We start from the raw sequence: 17846 nt of genomic DNA on the forward strand, positions 1-17846 counted from the left end.
CCACTGGGCGGCGGGGGAGCCTAGGGCTAGCTCAGCGCGGCTCCGTCTCTCTCGCCGGCCCCGAAGGGCGGGCGACGCCCCCAAGGGCGCAGTGGCGGCCCCGTGGAGGTTTGAGCCTAGCGCCTTTATTCTCACACCCTGACTAAAAGAAGACTGAGCCAGGTGGGCTAAGGGAAGCGGGTAATTAAAGGGCAGGGACCATGACTATGGGGTCCCGGCGCTGCACGGCACTTGGGTGGGCTCCTTTGTGACGTCACAAGGGGCTGGGTGAGGTCTGCGCAGCCGCGGGCCCCTCCCTAGGGAGGGGGCGGGGTGAGGTGGGAAGCCGTTGGGGCCAATGGGCGGTTATTGATTCTCTGTGGGGTTGTCCAAGCTGAGGTGCTTGACCCCAAACGAAGCAAGTAGGCAAGAAAATTAAGAACTCTAGTATCAGGGGCGCGTGGGTGGCTCAGTCCGTTAAGCTTTTGCCTTTGGTTCAGGTCATGATCCCAGAATCTTGGACTGGAGCCCCCATCAGGCTCCCTGCTCTGTAGGGAGCCAGCTTCTCCCTCTTACCCTGCTTCCTCATCCCTTAAGCTCGCGCTCTCTCTTAAATAAGTAAATGAAGTCTTTGAAAAAAAAAGAAAAGAAACCAAAAAAAATCCCTCAGCTATCTCAGATTAAGTGGGACCTGCACTTTAAAAGTGAAGATCAAGGGCTGGTTAAGGAGCACAAGCAAACAAAACACGTTTCCCCTTCCTACCAAAAAGATACTTAGTGAACATATTTTACTGTACAACCAGCCTCATGCTAGTTTTATCCCTTCTTTAAATTTGCACTTTAACCGCCTAGAGCTGATTTTGTCATCACTAGAACTCTCAAAACAAATATAACATCTAGAGTAAGTGACGAAAACTCCAGGAAATTAACTAGAATCCATGCCCACCCATAAATATTTCCCCTGCTTCTCCAGTTGTATATCAATCTTGTTGAAGAAACTGTAAGGGAATATAGATATAGTCTTTTTATCCAGTTTTTTTTTTAAGTTTTTTTTTTAAATGCATTTATTTGAGAGAGAGAGAGAGAGAAAGCATGTAGGGGGGGCAGAGGGAGAGGAAGAAGCAGACTCCCCGCTGAGCAGGGAGCCTGATGCTGGACTGGATCCCAGGCCCTTGAGATCATGACTGGAGCTGAAGGTAGATGCTTAACTGACTGAATCACCCAGGTGCCCCTATTTACCCAGTTTTAATAGCTTTTACTTTCTAGAAAAGTAGTTGACACATGACTAAATAAGTATCAAAATTTTTATCTTTTTAGACTCTGAAGCAAAAAAAGAGGAAATAATGGATATAAAGAATTCAGATCTTTCTAATACGATTCGTCCAGCTTTGTCCTTATCCCTGTTGCGTTTATTACTTTTCATTCAAATACTGATTTCGGAGGCGCTTGGGTGGCTCAGTGGGTTAAGCCTCTGCCTTTGGCTCGGGTCATGGTCCTGGGATTGAGCCCGCGTCGGGCTCCCTGCTCAGTGGGGAGCCTGCTTCCCTTCCTCTCTCTCTGCCTGCCTCTCTGCCTGCTTGTGATCTCTTGTCTGTCAAATAAATGAATAAAATCTTTAAAAAAAAACACAAAAAACAAACAAACAAACAAAAAACAAATACTGATTTCATACTATGTGCTAGGCACAGGGCAAAGTACTGGATGGAGATGTGCAGGTGACACAAGACAGCCTACCGTCTGCTAGAGGAGCTGGTAAAGGAGATGGCAGCCACATGCTTGATGTGTTCACATAAGCTCTGATAAATGTAATGTTGGAAAGGCTGCTAGTGATAAGAAAGTGTTAGGGTGTCTTGATCACTCTGGAGGTTAACTTTGGGGAGGTATGTAAAAACATCCCAAAAAGGGCCTAGGTGGCTCAGATGGTTGAGCGTCTGCCTTCGGGGTCATTATCTCAGGGTCCTGGAATCGTGCCTTATAGGGCCCGTGCTGAGCAGGGAGTCTGCTTCTCCCTCTCTCCCTTTGCCCCTGCCCCCACCCCCAGCTGGTGTTCATGCTCTATCTCTCAAATAAATAAATAAAATCTTAAAAAAAAAAAAGTCCCAGGGGCACCTGGGTGGCTCAGTTGTTAAGTGCCTGCCTTGGGCTCAGGTCTTGATCCCAGGGCCCTTGGATGGAGCCCTGTGACAGGCTCCCTGCTCAGCAGGAAGCCCTTTTCTCCCTCTTCCACTCCCCCTGCTTGTATTTCCTCTCTTGCTGTCTCCCTCTCTCTGTGTCAAATACAAAGATAAAATCTTAAAAAAAAAAAAAAAGAGCCAAAATGAGGGAGCAATGTGGCCAAAGGGCCTGTGGTAGAAAGAAACATGGTTCCTTGGTGAAGCTAAAAGCCAGACAGTAGAGCTAAGCAAGGGGAGGAAAGGAGCACAGGAGACAAAACTGCTGAGGTTAGCTGGGCCAAAGGACGCCCCTTGGTCTGTATTTTAAAGCAGTGGAAGCCATTGCAAGGTTTTAAGCAGAGGGTGTTATGACTATATTGCATTTTGAAAAAGTCTGTCTGCCTGCTGTGTGAATAATGGGATGAAGGAGACAAGAGTAGATAGATACAGGGAGACCCAAGCTTGGAATTCTTCAAAGAAAGAGGTGATAGTGCCTTGGACTAAGGTGGGTGGTGGCAGCTGGAGAGCTGTGGACATATTAGAGACATTTACATGTAAAATTGACAGGACTTGGTTGTGACTAGAATTTAGAAGATCATGAGCCTATTTTGGACATGTTCAGTTTCAAGTGACTTTGAGACATCCAGATGAAGGTTATAGAGTAGACAATTGAATGTAGAGCCTGGGATGAGAAGCAGGACTTTGTCTAGAGACAAAAATATGGGAATCTTATTAAATAAATAATGGATGGGTTGGGTGAGTCGAAATATAGGTATTTTCTTCATTTTATTTGTACTGTATATTTTGTATATCTTTTGTAATAAAAACAATAAAAGTTATTTTAAAATAGATAAAGAAACAATTTTGACATATCCTACAATTATTATTTCCTTCCTTTTGTGACCTTGGGCATATTACTTAACTTCTCTGCGTTTATCTCCTCAGATATAAAGTCTCATAAGTCATTGTATCTGTCAGGGATCCGGTAGGAAACAGAAAACTCTAATTAGATCATTTGAAGAAACTGACATAAATATATATATATATATTTTTTTTTTAATTCTTATTTACTTATTTGACAGAGAGAGAGATAACGAGAGAGGGAACACAAGCCAGGGAAGAGGGAGAAGCAAGCTTCCTGCCAAGCAGGGAGCCCGATGTGGGGCTCCATGCAAGGCTCCATGTGGGGCTCGATGGGGTCCTGGGGTCATGACCTGAGCTGAAGGCAAATGCTAAACAACTGAGCCACCCAGGTGCCCCCTTTTTAAACTTTCTTAACTTGAAAGGTGAAAAATCAGCATGGCATTGCTATCTGCAACAGCGTTTCTTTGATTACTGATCAAATACTTTTTTCAGATATTTCTTAGCCATTTCAGTTTCTTCTGTTGTGAATGATCAGTTCATGCCTTTATGTAGTTGATTTCTGTAAGTGATTTGTACAGTAAGGTATTACCCCCTCCTTGGTAATTTCACTGCAGATAGTTTATTCCAATTTATATTTTAGTATTGTTTATGGCATTGTAGATAAGCAGAAATTTAAAGTATAGGTGCTTGTATCTACCTTTTGGTAATTTCTCCCATTCCTTTTAAACTTACAGATTTGAAGGATGAATTCTGTTTTCTTTTGTGTTTTGATGGTTGGTTATTTTAGAATTTATTAAATCCTAATCTACTGGGATGTATTTTGTTATGTTATAGAGTGAGGATCTAAATAGATACTCCATCTCAGGTTTCAGCGCCAAATAAATAAATAGACACCCTCCACACGCCTAAACAGTTAACTGCTCATAACAAAAGTGTCTATTGAAAAAATCCTTCCAGGGCACCTGGGTGCCTCAGTTGGTTGAACGTCTGCCTTTGGCTCCCGTCATGATCCCAGGTCCTGGGATCGAGTCTCACATCTGGTTCCCTGCTCGGTAGGGAGTCTGCGTCTCCTTCTCCCTTTGCTCCTCCCCCGGCATGTGCTCTTTCACTCTCTCTCGTTCTTTGTTTCTCTTGCTCTTTGAAAATGAATAAATTAAATCTTTAAAAAAATGAAGAAGAGAAGAAAAATCCTTCCATTTTCCATGGATTCGCTTACATAATATAACATAAACACTAAGATCTGGCTTTGGACCATCTCTTCTGTTATATTTACATGCATATTCTCTCCACATTGCTACCAATGCCACAGTGATTTACTTTTAGCTGCTTTATAGTAGATTTTACCAGACAGAGGGATTAGTCCCTTCCCAATACTCTTCTTTATAAATTATTTATGATGTTCCTATATATTCTTTCTGTTAATGTATTCCTGTATGTTTAAATGAATTTTAGAATCATTTCATCAATTCAAACTCTCTTGGCTAATTTAATTGAGATGGTGATTATTCCAAAACATTAATCTAGGAAATTTAGATTTCCTAGATTTAACATCTTATTTTTATTTTTATTATTATTATTTTTTAAATATTTTATTTATTTATTTGACAGAGAAAGAGATCACAAGTAGGCAGAGAGGCAGGCGGCGGGGTGTTGGGGCGGGGAGCAGGCTCCCTGCTGAGCAGAAAGCTCTATGTGGGGCTCCATCCCAGGACCCTGAGATCAGGACCCAAGCCGAAGGCAGAGGCTTAGCCCACTGAGCCACCCAGGCACCCCATTACTTTTAGTATTGTTTTACGTAAATGCTATGCCCAAGGTAGGGCTTGAACTCACAATCCCTAGCTCAAGAGACCTATGCTCTACCAACTGAGCCAGCCGGGCCTCCTAACATCTTTTTTAAAAGATGTCTTTATTTCCAGAATATTTATAGGACATGGTTTTATTTATCCCTGAAGTGAAAAAACTTTGTGAGGATAACATGGATCTGTGTATGTATGGGTGTATGCATGTGGTATCATAACTCCTTTCAATCTGTGGATTTTTAATTTACAGTTTTAATTAATCTCCATGCTAGGACATTTTCTTCTACTCTAATTTGGATTACTGCATTTGTTCTAAGTGGTTTTTTCCAGAGAAGCACTTATAATTATGTTATTGGAGCATCTTTCTATGTCCTTTATCATTGTCATGTTTCTGTTCTTTTCCTCTGAATTCTGAGACAGCTAATCATATTTATCCTTCGTATTAGTGATTTAATTTTCTGCAGTTCTAATTCTTTTCTAAGTGTGTCATTTTATTTTTATTAGTTTCTACCTACATTTTATTTTGTTTTTATTTTTTCTACATGCATTTTATTTTTTTAAATTTGCATTTCCTGATTAAAAATTTTTTTTATTATGTTAGTCAGCATACAGTACATCATTAGTTTTTGGTATAGTGTTCCAATATTAATTGTTTATGTAAAACACCCAGTGAACCATGCAATACGTGCCCTCCTTAATACTCATCACCCGGCCAACCCATCCCCTCACTCACCTCCCCTCTAAGACCCTTTGTTTCTTGGGAGTCCACAGTCTCTCATGCTTCATCTCCCCTTCCGATTTCCCCCCCCACTTCCTTTTCCCCTTCCTTCTCCCCATGTCCTCCATGCTATTCCTTATACTCCACAAGTAAGTGAAACCATATGATAATTGACTCTTTCTGCTTGACTTATTTCACTCAGCATTATCTCCTCCAGTCCCATCCATGATGATGCAAGAGCTGGGTATTCTTTCTGATGGCTGTGTAATATTCCATTGTATAATGGACCACATCTTCTGTATCTATTCATCCATTGAAGGGCATCTCTGCTCTTTCCACAGTTTGGCTATTGTGGACATTGCTGCTATGAACATTGGGCTGAACATTGGGGTGCACCAGAGTCCAATGCGGGGTTCAATTCCAGGACCCTGAGATCATGACCCGAGCCGAAGGCAGATGCTTAACGACTGAGCCACCCAGGTGCCCTGAGTGTTTCAACTTATTGTCAAATAATTTAGAAAAAAACATACACTGAAATACTTCTTTTTACTACATCTGTATTTTGGGGGTAAATACCCGGTAGTGCAATTGCAGGGTCAAAAGGTAGTTCTATTTTTAATATCTTGAGGAATCTCCACAGTGTTTTCCAAAGCGGCTACACCAAGTTGCATTCCCACCAACAGTGTAAGAAGGTTCCCCTTTCTCCACATCCTCTCCAACACTTGTTGTTTCTTGCCTTGTCAATATTTGCCATTCTAACTAGTATAAGGTGGTATCTCAATGTGGTTTTGATTTGAAACATTTTTTTTAACTAGGCTCCCCTCCCCATGTGGAGTTAGATCTCACAACCCCAGGATCAAGAGTTCTGTGCTCTACTGACTGAGCCATCCAGGGGCCCCTCCCCAGTTCCAATTCTATTTTTCTCTGCCTCTACTACAGATATTGACAATGCCATTTCAGTTTAGGATTTTTCTTGACCTTTAAAACTTTATTTCATCCAGATTACTTTTCATTGATGCCACATATATCTCGTCGTATCTTCTCCTTATGACTTCCAAATTTTGTTTCACAATGACTTAGTTTTGTGCAATTTCTGAGGACATCAACCAAGTTTGAAATGCTCTTCTTTGCATACATGTAGCACAGCCTCGTTCATTGTTAACTCAAACACAAAATGCTATGACCCCTGTGGAGAGGAATTTGGTGACATCTCAGGAAATCACATATACATTCACCCTTGGACCGTGCACTCCTACTTCTAGGAATTTGTCCTAACCATATACCTCAACAAACAGGACTAACATATGCCTGAAGTTATTTACTGTGAACTTATTTTTAATAGCAAAATAATCGAAGCAATTTACATGCCCATCGATGGGAAACTGCTTGCATTAACTTTGATTATGTCTCCAGAATGAAACATTATGCAGCTGTTAAAAAAAAATGACAGGGCTCCTGAATGGTTCAGTTGGTTAAGCATCTGCCTTTGGCTTGGGTCATGGTCCCAGGGCCGTAGGATCGAGCCCTACATCGGGCTCTCTGCTCAGCGGGGAATCTGCTTCTCCCTCTCCCCCCTGCTTGTGCACTCGCGCGCTCTCTCTCTCTCTCACTATCTGTCTCTCTCTCAAATAAATAAATAAAATCTTTAAAAAAGTATGAGGACGTTCTTTATGAACTGATATGAGTGACTTTCCAGATATATACCTTTATATGTGTGTGTGTGTGTGTGTGTGTTTCTGTCTTTGTGTAAGAAAAAAATATGTACCTTTATTTGCAAAGAGAAACTTAAGTAAGATAAATCATAAGTGAAGAAATGTGTGACCATGTAATGATGGGGGTAGGGATGGGAATAAGTTTTTTGAGTATTCTGTTCTAAAAGAGCACAATTCGGGGCGCCTGGGTGGCTCAGTGGGTTGGGGCCTCTGCCTTCGGCTCGGGTCATGGTCCCAGGGTCCTGGGATCGAGCCCCGCATCGGGCTGTCTGTTCCGCGGAGAGCCTGCTTCCTCCTCTCTTTCTCTCTGCCTGCCTCTCTGCCTACTTGTGATCTCCGTCTGTTAAGTAAATTGATAAAATCTTTAAAAAAATAAAAAAATTAAAAAAAAGTAAAAGAACACAATTCCTCTTACGGATTTTTATGGGCTCAATGAAACCTTCACACTCACAAAACTACGATGGGCCCCCTCTGGCTTCAGTCTGCTCAGAGAGATACAGCTTGCCAGCAGGGCAGAATGTTCCATCACGGGATACCCTGCAGTAGCAGACAGGTCATGGAACCGTCCAAACAGCATCAATCAGCTCTTCTCTTATCCCACGAGTGATTGCTCAGGGACAAGGGGAAAATTTTCCCATCAGGCAGATATGGAGCCTCTCCTGGGGTGGCAGCCTCATGCCCACAGGCGCCAATAACTGATTCTCAGGTATAATATCCAGGGTCCCTCATATGGGACACACCCAACTGCAACAGTCACCACACCCAGGGATCCCCAGCTTATGCCATTTGCATCAAGTATTTATAGTTCATTTATAGTTTCTACCAGTCCACATGCTCTTGACTGATCAGGGGGCACTTAGATTGGCCGTAAATCATGCTGCCTCATCAAACTGTAACAGTTAGAACATCCAAAGGATTATGATGATTGTTAATAAAAGATTAACAAAAAATGCATCAGTCTATCGTGTTAGGAAAATATAAATTAATAAAATATTAGGAGAAAAGAGTCTTTAAAAGGAAAATTATTCTTTATAGAAACTATCAGGTTGTAAACAGAGGATTTCTTTTTAATAACACCATTTCAAGTCTTGTAATAATTGGTTTAAGCAAGGATCTCAGCAAATGCTAAAGACCTTGAGTGAAAGATCATTAGGAAACAGTTTATTTACACGGTCTCCAAGTAGGACTCCATACATTATTGTACTAATTATAAAGGGAAAATTTTTTTTTTTTTTTTTTTTTTTTGCTGTTAAGAGATCTGGTAGTTATCCCCTTAACCAAATGATCAAACTTAAGATCACCAATTATCAATAATTTAATATAGGAGCGCCTGGCTGGCTCAGTCAGTAGAACATGTGACTCTTTATCCTAGGATTGTGAGTTTGAGCCCCACATTGGATGTAGAGCTCACACCCCCCAAAAAGAATCTAATATAAAATGTCCTTTGACGTGATGTAGTATCTACACAATCTCACATGTGCTATATTCTTACCAAAAATCTCTAACTTGAATCCAATCATAAGGAAATAACCACACAAATCCAGACAAAGGATATTTTACAGAACAACTGGCCTGGATTCTTTAAAAAACAAAATGAAACAGTGTTGAAAAGAAACCAAAAGACAAGAGTGCTCTTGAAGAGAATAAAAAGACATAAAGACCAAACACTGAGAAACCTGACTGGATTCTGGATTGGAAAATTTTAAAAAATCTATAGACATGGTGACAACTGAGAAGATTCTAATATGGGCTATATATCTGGCGATGTTATTCACTAGTGTTCATTATCCTGGATGTGATCATAGTACTGCAGTTTTTTAGGAGAACTTTCTTGCTCTTTGGAGATGCAGGCAGAAATTCTTTGAGGTGAATATCATGCGTGTTTCAACTTATTTTTTTTTAAGATTTTATTTATTTGACAGAGATCGCAAGTAGGCAGAGAGGCAGGAAGAGAGAGAGAGAGGAGGAAGCAGGCTCCCCGCTGAGCAGAGAGCCCCATTTGGGGTTCCCAATCCCAGGACCCTGGGATCATGACCTGAGCCGAAGGCAGAGGCTTTAACCCACTGAGCCACCCAGGCGCCCCTCAACTTATTTTGTTTTAAAGATTTTATTTACTTGACAGAGAGAAACACAGCAAGAGAGGGAACACAATCAAGGGGAGTGGGAGAGGGAGAAGCAGGCTTCCCGCTGAGCTGGGAGCCCAAGGCAGGGTCCATCCTAGGACACTGGGATCATGACCTGAGCCAAAGGCAGATGCTCAACGACTGAGCCACCAGGTGCCCTGAGTGTTCCAACTTATTTTCAAATAATTTAGAAAAAAACAAACACTGAAAATGTGTTAATATGCACAATTGGTGGATCTAGTGTAGGGTGTATCAGTGTTGATGAAAGTATTCTTTTTTTTTTAATTAGAGAGAGAGAGAGAAAGCATGCGGGGGCATGCACACACATGCGCAGAGAGGAGGGCAGAGCGTGAGGGAGAGTCAGACTCTTAAGCAGGCTCCATGCTGAGTCACCAGGCTGGATCTTAGGACTTGGAGATCATGACCTGACCCTAAATTGAGTCAGATGCTTAACTGACTGAGCTACCTAGACACTATGTTGATAAAAATATTCCTTTAAATTTTCTGCAGGTTTGAAATATTTTCCATATAAAGTGTTGGGAAGAAAACAGTTTGGAAGAAAAATTATTTTGAACCCCAAGTTCTTTACCAAGAGAAGTCAATCATTAGGAAGGCAAAAGAAATTCATCAAATAAGCAAAGAAGAGAGTTTACCTCTCTTTCTAAAAGTACCTTTTTTAGTATTCACTCCAGAAAAATATGGCCTGAAAAGTAAGAAAGAGGGTTGTCCCATGGCAAGGAACTAACTGGAAATCCAGTAAAATGTCAGTGGCCACAGGTTCGCAGTCTAAAAAGTAAATAGGCCAAATTAAAATTCAGTGGGCTCTAAGAAGACTATAGTGGATTCCAAAGGAGATATAGAGTGAATGAATTGGAATACACAGGAGTAGAGTAATGAAAGCCCATTATTTGTTTTTGTTTTGTTTGTTAGTTTATTATCATTGCTTTTATTTTTTTTTAACTTCAATTAGCATATTTATAGTACATCATTAGTTTCAGGTATAGTTTTCTATAATTTATCAGTTGCATATAACACCCAGTGCTCATCACAGTACATGCCCTTCTCCTTAATGCCCATCACCCATGAAAGCCTATTATTATCCTCTCAATTAAACAAAGACAGAGAAACAAACAAAAAAGGCGGCATTGCTGAGCAATTTATTACATTTAAGAGCAGCAAATCCATTTGATCTTGACACTAGGCAAATTCTCCTTTGCTTGGCATGAGGATTATGACCATGGAACCAGAGAGAAGAAAACACTATACAATTTTGCCATATAACTCAGCTCTACAATTAACTATGTTATTTGATAAAAAATACTATTTTTTTAAAAGATTTTATTTATTTACTTGACAGATAGAAATCACAAGTAGATGGAGAGGCAGGCAGAGAGAGAGAGAGAGGGAAGCAGGCGCCCTGCCAAGCAGAGAGCCCGATGCGGGACTCGATCCCAGGACCCTGAGATCATGACCTGAGCCGAAGGCAGCGGCTTAACCCACTGAGCCACCCAGGCGCCCAAGATAAAAAATACTATTGATTCTTCTACTTTTAGAATACTTAGTTATGGTTGCAGAAAATAATGTAAATGTTATCAATCTTGACAATAAAAAATAAAGGAATAGTTGACAGATGATGGGGAGGAAAAATGTAGAAGTGTCACAATACTTATCAAGTGTCAAAAGATACATTAGAAAATTGGTAGAAACTGAAATAAGGGTTTAAGTATATTATTGAAACATATAAAGGAGAAAGTAAAATAATGAGCCAACAAGCAAAAATGGGAGTGAAGAGAGAATGTGGGAGTGGTGTAACTGAATTAGATCCTCACCTAAAATACAGTGAAGTCAGTAGACAGTGCCTAAAGTAGGCAAGTGAGGAAATAGTGCCATGAGCTGGGACTGTGGAAAAAAGTACCTGCGTATATTGCTGATAGAATTGTGAATCTCAGTAGCCTATTTTAGGATAATATGTATTAAAAGCCTTATAAATATGGATACTCTTTTGTTTAGTAATTCTACTTGAGGGAATTAGCCTAAGGAAATAATTATAAGAGATTTACCGATAAGCAGGTTCATTGTTCATACAAGTGATACACTGAGAGGAACCCAAATAAAGGGGATTTGGTAAATACATTTTGGATTACCCAAATAACGGAAGATTATAACCATTAAAAATAACAATGAATATTTCATTCAGGAGTAATCATGGCTATGTTCCTTCACTGATTCATTAAGAAATATTTATTGGGGGAAGAGCCTGAGTGGCTCAGTGGGTTGAGCCGCTGCCTTCGGCTCAGGTCATGATCTCAGGGTCCTGGGATCGAGTCCCGAATCGGGCTCTCTGCTCAGCGGGGAGCCTGCTTCCCTCTCTCTCTCTGCCTGCCTCTCCATCTACTTGTGATTTCTCTCTGTCAAATAAATAAATAAAATCTTTAAAAAAAAAAAAGAAGTATTTATTGGGGCACCTGGGTGGCTCACTTGGTTAAGTGTCTGACTCTTGATTTCGGCTTAGGTCATGATCTCGGGGTCCTGGGATCAAGCCCCATGTCGGGCTTCACATGCAGCAAGGAGTCTGCTTGGAATTCTTTCTTTCTCTCTGCCACTCCCCAGCTCATGCTCTCTTTATTTCTCTCCAAAATAAATATTAGAAAAATATTTATCAGGGGTGCCTGGGTGACTCAGTGGGTTAAAGCCTCTGCTTTCAGCTCAGGTCATGATTCCGGGGTCCTGGGATCGAGTCCTGCATCGGGCTCTCTGCTTCGATGGGGAGTCTGTTCCCTCCCACCCCGCCTGCCTCTCTGCCTACTTGTGATCTCTGTGTGTCAAATAAATAAATAAAATCTTAAAAAATATATATATATCAAGTACTCCTTATGTGCTAGGCACTGACCTTGATGGTACGGATACATCAGGGGACAGAATAGATCATTTCTCTGCCCTCATAGAGTTTATATTCTTTTTTTTTTTTTTTAAGATTTTACTTATTTACCTGAGAGAGAGAGACAGAGCAAGCATGAGCAGGAGAAGGGGCAGAGGGAGAAGGAGAGGGAAAAGCAGACTCCCCGTGGAGCAGGGACTCAATCCCAGGACCCTGGGATCATGACCTGAGCTGAAGGTAGCCGATTAACTGACTCCGATTAAGCTCCACAGGTGCCTCTAGAACTTAGATTCTAATGGGGTTAGACAGAAAAGAAAAAGAAGAGGAAACAACAAATAAATAAATAAGTAGCTATATTGGATGTCAGGTTATAAAAGGGCTCTGGAGAAAAATCAAACACAACAAGGGGAAAGAGAATAATAGGATAGGGTTTAATATTTTGTATAAGGTGGGCAGGGAAGGCTTCTTCCATCTGGTGACATTTGAGTAGCCATGACAACAAATTGAGGGTCAGAGCCCAGAAGATCACTGGGGAAGAGCACGCCAGGCAGAAAAACGGCAAGTACAAATTCCTAAATCTAGAAATACGCTTGACTTGTTTGAGGAACAGCAGGGAGTCCCGGCAATGTCGGAGTGGAGTGAGAAATGCAGGCAGTAGGGGGAGAGGAGTGTGGTGCAGGGGTGGTCAGAGCTTACTGGACTTTGTAGACTATGGTAAGGAGTTTTTTAAAAAACATTTCATTTTTAAGTAATCTGGGGCGCCAGTCAAGTGCCCCTATGCTAAAGACTTTGGATGATTTTTTTCTGCATGACGGGAAACTGTTCAAAATTTTGAGCAGAAGAGTAAAATAATCTGACTTCCATTTTAGAAAGATAATTCTAGCTACTTTGTGACGGATAGACAGGGCCCTTCTTCTTGCATCTGGGTGATCTTAAGACCACTTCTAGCAATAGAATTTGGTGGAAGTGATGTGTGACTTCTGAGGCTAGGTCATAAAATATCATGAAGTTTCCATTTTGTTCTCTTGGGATGCTTGCCACAGTGGGAATAGGGCCCCCACCTGAGAGAGCCCCATGCCAGAGAGGCCATGTGTTATGGGTCCCACTCAACAGCACAAGGTGAGCTCAAAGCGGGCTTCCATCATCAGCTGTTAGGCCCATGAGTGAGCCATCTTGGACAGCCAGCCCAGTCGTACCTTAAGAAGACTATAGCCCCAGCTGACACCAGGCTACAACAGCATAAGAAACTCCAGGCAGGAATTGCCTGGCTAAGTCCTTCCCTGAAGTCCTGTCCTACAAAATCGTGAGCAGAATTAAGGGGGTGTCATTTTATTCTCCTCCTTTTGGGGCTGTAATGTGTGATACATGAATAGTAAGAATACCATGTATGAGGTGACAGTGACTTGAACCTGGGTGGTAGATGCAGAGGGGGCAAGATGTAATCAAATTCTGGAAGTATTTGGGAAGTAGAGCCAAGTACAGGCTGTGAGGAGTCAAAGCAAACTGGCAAACTAAGGTGAGGAGAATGAGGCACTTTCCTCGGGTGCAAAGTTTAGGGGGCACCAAATACTGAGTAATCAAGAAAAATAATATTTTCATGCAGTTTTTTAAAAAAAAATCAAAATGAATGCTGAAGTTAACCCAGAACAAAATATCCAAATTATAAATAAAGACAGGATTCGTAATTCTGAGTTTCCCTTTTGCTAGGCACAGCACTGTTTCTAGGTGTTCCCAATAGACCCTTCCTTGGTTTTGCTCATCTCAGCAGGAAGGGCATGCATACCGGCCACTCTTTTCAGGTCACTGGGGTCCACGGGACATTCTTTTTTGATTTCCCCACTGTCCCTCCCCCTGTCATCTAGAGTGCTTCCATGAGACATAAGAACCATTCGGGGGCTGATTGCCTGCCAACTCTCAGCGTCTTTGTGTCATTTCTGGAGAGGTTGTTTCCTGTCTCAAACACTGAACACAAGATTGACTGAGGTCAGTTCAGCCTCGGAGACTTGCCCCTGCCCTCTGGCGCTCAGCCAGTCCTTGTCCCTACCCACAAATGCACAGCACCTACAGTCATAGGACCCACAACCTCTCTGAAAGTCATAGGGTACGCCTATTCTCTCAGACCACCACAGCTAGTCACTCTTTCGAGGAGGGCCCCACCAGGGAAAAGAAGGCACACGGCAAATTAGGATAATTTGAAGAAGGGTTAGGATCCAGAATATTTACCAAAGTGTGAGCAGAGTACAGGGAGGCTACAAAGAACAGTGAGGTAACCCCTGATGAAAAAATAGTGGGACTGTTATCACTACTGGGAAGGGCTAGAAAATCTGGAAAAATAAAGTCATACAGAGAGGACTCCCTGGAGAGGAGCAGTGAGCACTGGTTGAGGGACACAAGTAGCCCCTGAAGAGCTCACAGGGAAGGAGTGATGGGATCAGTACCCCACACTTACCCTTTCCCCTTTTATCTCCCCATTGGATGAACTCAACAAGAAGCCGGAGCATATGGAGCCTGTTACAGAACACAGAAGACAGACTTCTGCGGCAGGAAGAGGTGCAGAAGAGAGGGAAGTAGATCTAGATGGGTAATTGGAACTGGAAGGTATTCAGCATAGCTAGCCTCCCATGAAAGCAATGCATCAGTTACCTTGTTTATCACAACAAAAAAATCATCTTTGTCATTTGTGATTTGTCAGAATTTTTGGCTCTTTTTTAAAAAAAATTATTTATTTGACAAAGACACAGTGAGAGATGGAATACAAGCAGGGGGAGTGGGTGAGGGAAAAGCAGGCTCCCCTGTGAGCAGGGAACCTGACTCGGGTCTTGATCCCAGGACCCTGGGATCATGACCTGATCCAAAGGCAGATGCTTAGCAACTGAGCCACCTAGGCACCCCTCCCTTTTTTTTAATTGAAGTATAGTGAAGGCACAATGTTACATCAGTTTCAGGTATACAGAATTTATGGCTCTTTTATTTATTTTTATTTTTAAAATAAAATAATTTTTTAATAAAGGATTTATTTATTTATTTGACAGGGAGAAATACACAGTGAGAGAGGGAACACAAGTGAGAGAGGGAGAAGCAGGCTCCCCACTGAGCAAGGAGCCCGATGTGGGGCTTGATCCCAGGACGCTGGGATCATGACATGAGCCGAAGGCAGATGCTCAGTGACTGAGCCACCCAGGCTCCCCTTTAATAAAATCATTTTAAGGATCAAATGACTTTCAAGATTTTATTTCTAAGTAATCTCTACACCCAGTTTGGGGCTTAAATTTCCAACCCCAAGATCAAGAGTTTCATGCTCTACTGACTGAGCCAGCAGGTGCCCCTTATGGCTCTTTTAAGAAATACATTTTTTAAAAAGATTTTATCTATTTATTTGACAGACAGAGATCACAAGTAGGCAGAGAGGCAGGTGGCGGGCAGGGTGGGGGTGGGGAAGCAGGCTTCCTGCTGAGCAGAGAGCCTGATGCAGGGCTGGATCTCAGGACCCCGGGATCATGAACGGAGCTGAAGGCAGAGGCCCCAACCCACTGAGTCACCCAGGCACCCCTAAGAAATACATTTTAACTTGCAATTCTCTCCAGTCTCTGGTTGTTTGCCATTCATCCACCGTAAACAGTCTTGGTTGGAAAAACCAAAATTTTACGACGTGACCCAGTGGTATCTTCTAGAACTGAAGGTTAGCAAAGTCTCAGGAATCCGCTGTCTGAAGTGTTTTTTGATATGTTCTTTCAGAAGTGGCAATGGGAGTGTGGAGCAAGTGTAACCAAATTAACATGAGTTTTCTCCTTGGTAAATCCCAGATAGAAACTATACCAGGGAGAGTTGTTGCACAAAGGAAACATAATTTGCGGCAAAAAAGGACATCATGGGGAATAACTTCCCAAGTGGAGACTCCCCGAGCAAGGGTGGATGGGTTCCTTTTATTTAGGGTTAGGACTAATATTTAGAAAGGGGAGTTTTGTCATGGTCTGAAGAGGCTGGTATAAGGTCCCACATACACCTTTAAAAAAATTGCCTATCCATACATTGTCTGTGATGTAAATGTGGCTTGTGCTTCTCCCCAGGGGAGACTTACTACTCTGATGAGTTAAAGGTAACTGTCAGTCACTCCATGGGTCTCTCTGTGCACGGGTGAGCTGAGGGTTTATCTCCTACTGGTCAGGGTTGCCTGGCCAGGAGAGCTTCAAAAAGATAGCTGTTATCATTTGACAGATAGTATCAATTTCCATCAGGGATGTTATGCCCCTCGGGGATTTTCCCTGAGTTAAGAGATAAGTTGGAAAGAAGGGTTTAAGGAGAAATGTGGGACGAAGGTCTGTGGGGACAAGCAGGTGAGCAGTAAAGGTCAGGTCTTGGGGTCTAGCTGGTGACAAAAGTTTCTTTCACACCTAACTCTTGGGAAAGTGGATTGGTACAAACTTAGTAGAAAATCAATTTGGTGGGGCACCTGGGTTGCTCAGTGGGTTAAAGCCTCTGCCTTTGGCTCAGGTCAGATCCCAGGGTCCTGGGATGGAGCCAGCATTGGGATCCCTGCTTGGGGGGAAGCCTGCTCCTCCCTCTTCCACTCCCCCTACTTGTGTTCCCTCTCTCGCTGTGTCTCACTCTGTCAAATAAATAAATAAAATCTTTAAAAAATTATCTTTACAAGGACTTTTATCATGGCAGGAGAAAAATTTGATGATATAAGATTGAATAAGTATGATAAAAATTTAAGCGGCATGTGATCTCAATTATGTAAAGCAAATATAATCATTGAAACATTAATCCCCAAATTTAAGCTTTTATTTTGAAATAATTATGGGCTCATGGAAAGTTGCAAAAACAGTAGAGAAAGGTCCTATGTACCCACCTAGCTTTCTCCAGCAGTAACTTACCACTAGCATCACTGAAGTTCGTTCGTTCATTCGTTCGTTCTTTCTCTTAAAGATTTTATTTATTTATTTATTTGACTGAGGGAGGGAACACAAGCAGGGGGAGTGGAAGAGGGAGAAGCAGACTTCCCACTGAGCAGGGAGCCCCGTGGGGTGCTGGATCCCAGGAAACTGGGATCATGACCCCAGCCCAAGGCAGATGCTAACAATGACTGAGCCACCCAGGCACCCCTGAAGTTATTTCTGAATAATAGTCCATATAAAACACCAGCAATTATACTTCATGTGTATACATATCACTGTTGACATGCCAACACTTTGATTTATAAAATACTGTCATTTGGTCAAATCCAAGTAAGAGTTGTAATCTAGATAATTGCGTTGCCATTGTCAATTTCCTGGTTTGGCTACCCATTTACACTCCACCCCCCCCCCCCCACACTCTCTCCATGCATGGGCAAGAGCCACACAGTGTTTCATAATTTTTTATACTGTGCTGCTTCTTGACCTAAATTCTCCCTCTGTATGAATTTTTGCTTGAATGTTCTTGATTCACTTATCTGAAAAAAAAAAAAAGAAGAAGCAGAAAATGGAGGTCATTTGCTCCCCAGGTAGGCAAAGCAAGACTTAATTACAATTTCAACTCTCCTAGGAATGTGATCTTGAAACAGTTCATCTGAAATTCTTTGGCTCCTGTAAGATGAAATGCATTTGTAAAAAACCTGTGGTCCCTTCCCCCAACAAAG

The 17846-nt window shown here is 42.0% G+C and overlaps 1 long non-coding RNA gene across 1 annotated transcript in view; it reads left to right on the plus strand.

Moving 5' to 3' along the window:
* Positions 1-47: 47 nt before the first annotated feature.
* LOC309856497 overlaps positions 48-17846 on the plus strand; it is a 397768-nt gene continuing 379969 nt past the window's right edge. The window contains exon 1 of the long non-coding RNA XR_014307230.1: positions 48-162. This is a non-coding gene — a long non-coding RNA (uncharacterized lncRNA). The remainder of the gene's footprint in view (positions 163-17846) is intronic.

This window comes from Mustela nivalis (genome assembly GCF_964662115.1).
Source record: "Mustela nivalis genome assembly, chromosome: X".
Classification (NCBI taxonomy): domain Eukaryota; kingdom Metazoa; phylum Chordata; class Mammalia; order Carnivora; family Mustelidae; genus Mustela; species Mustela nivalis.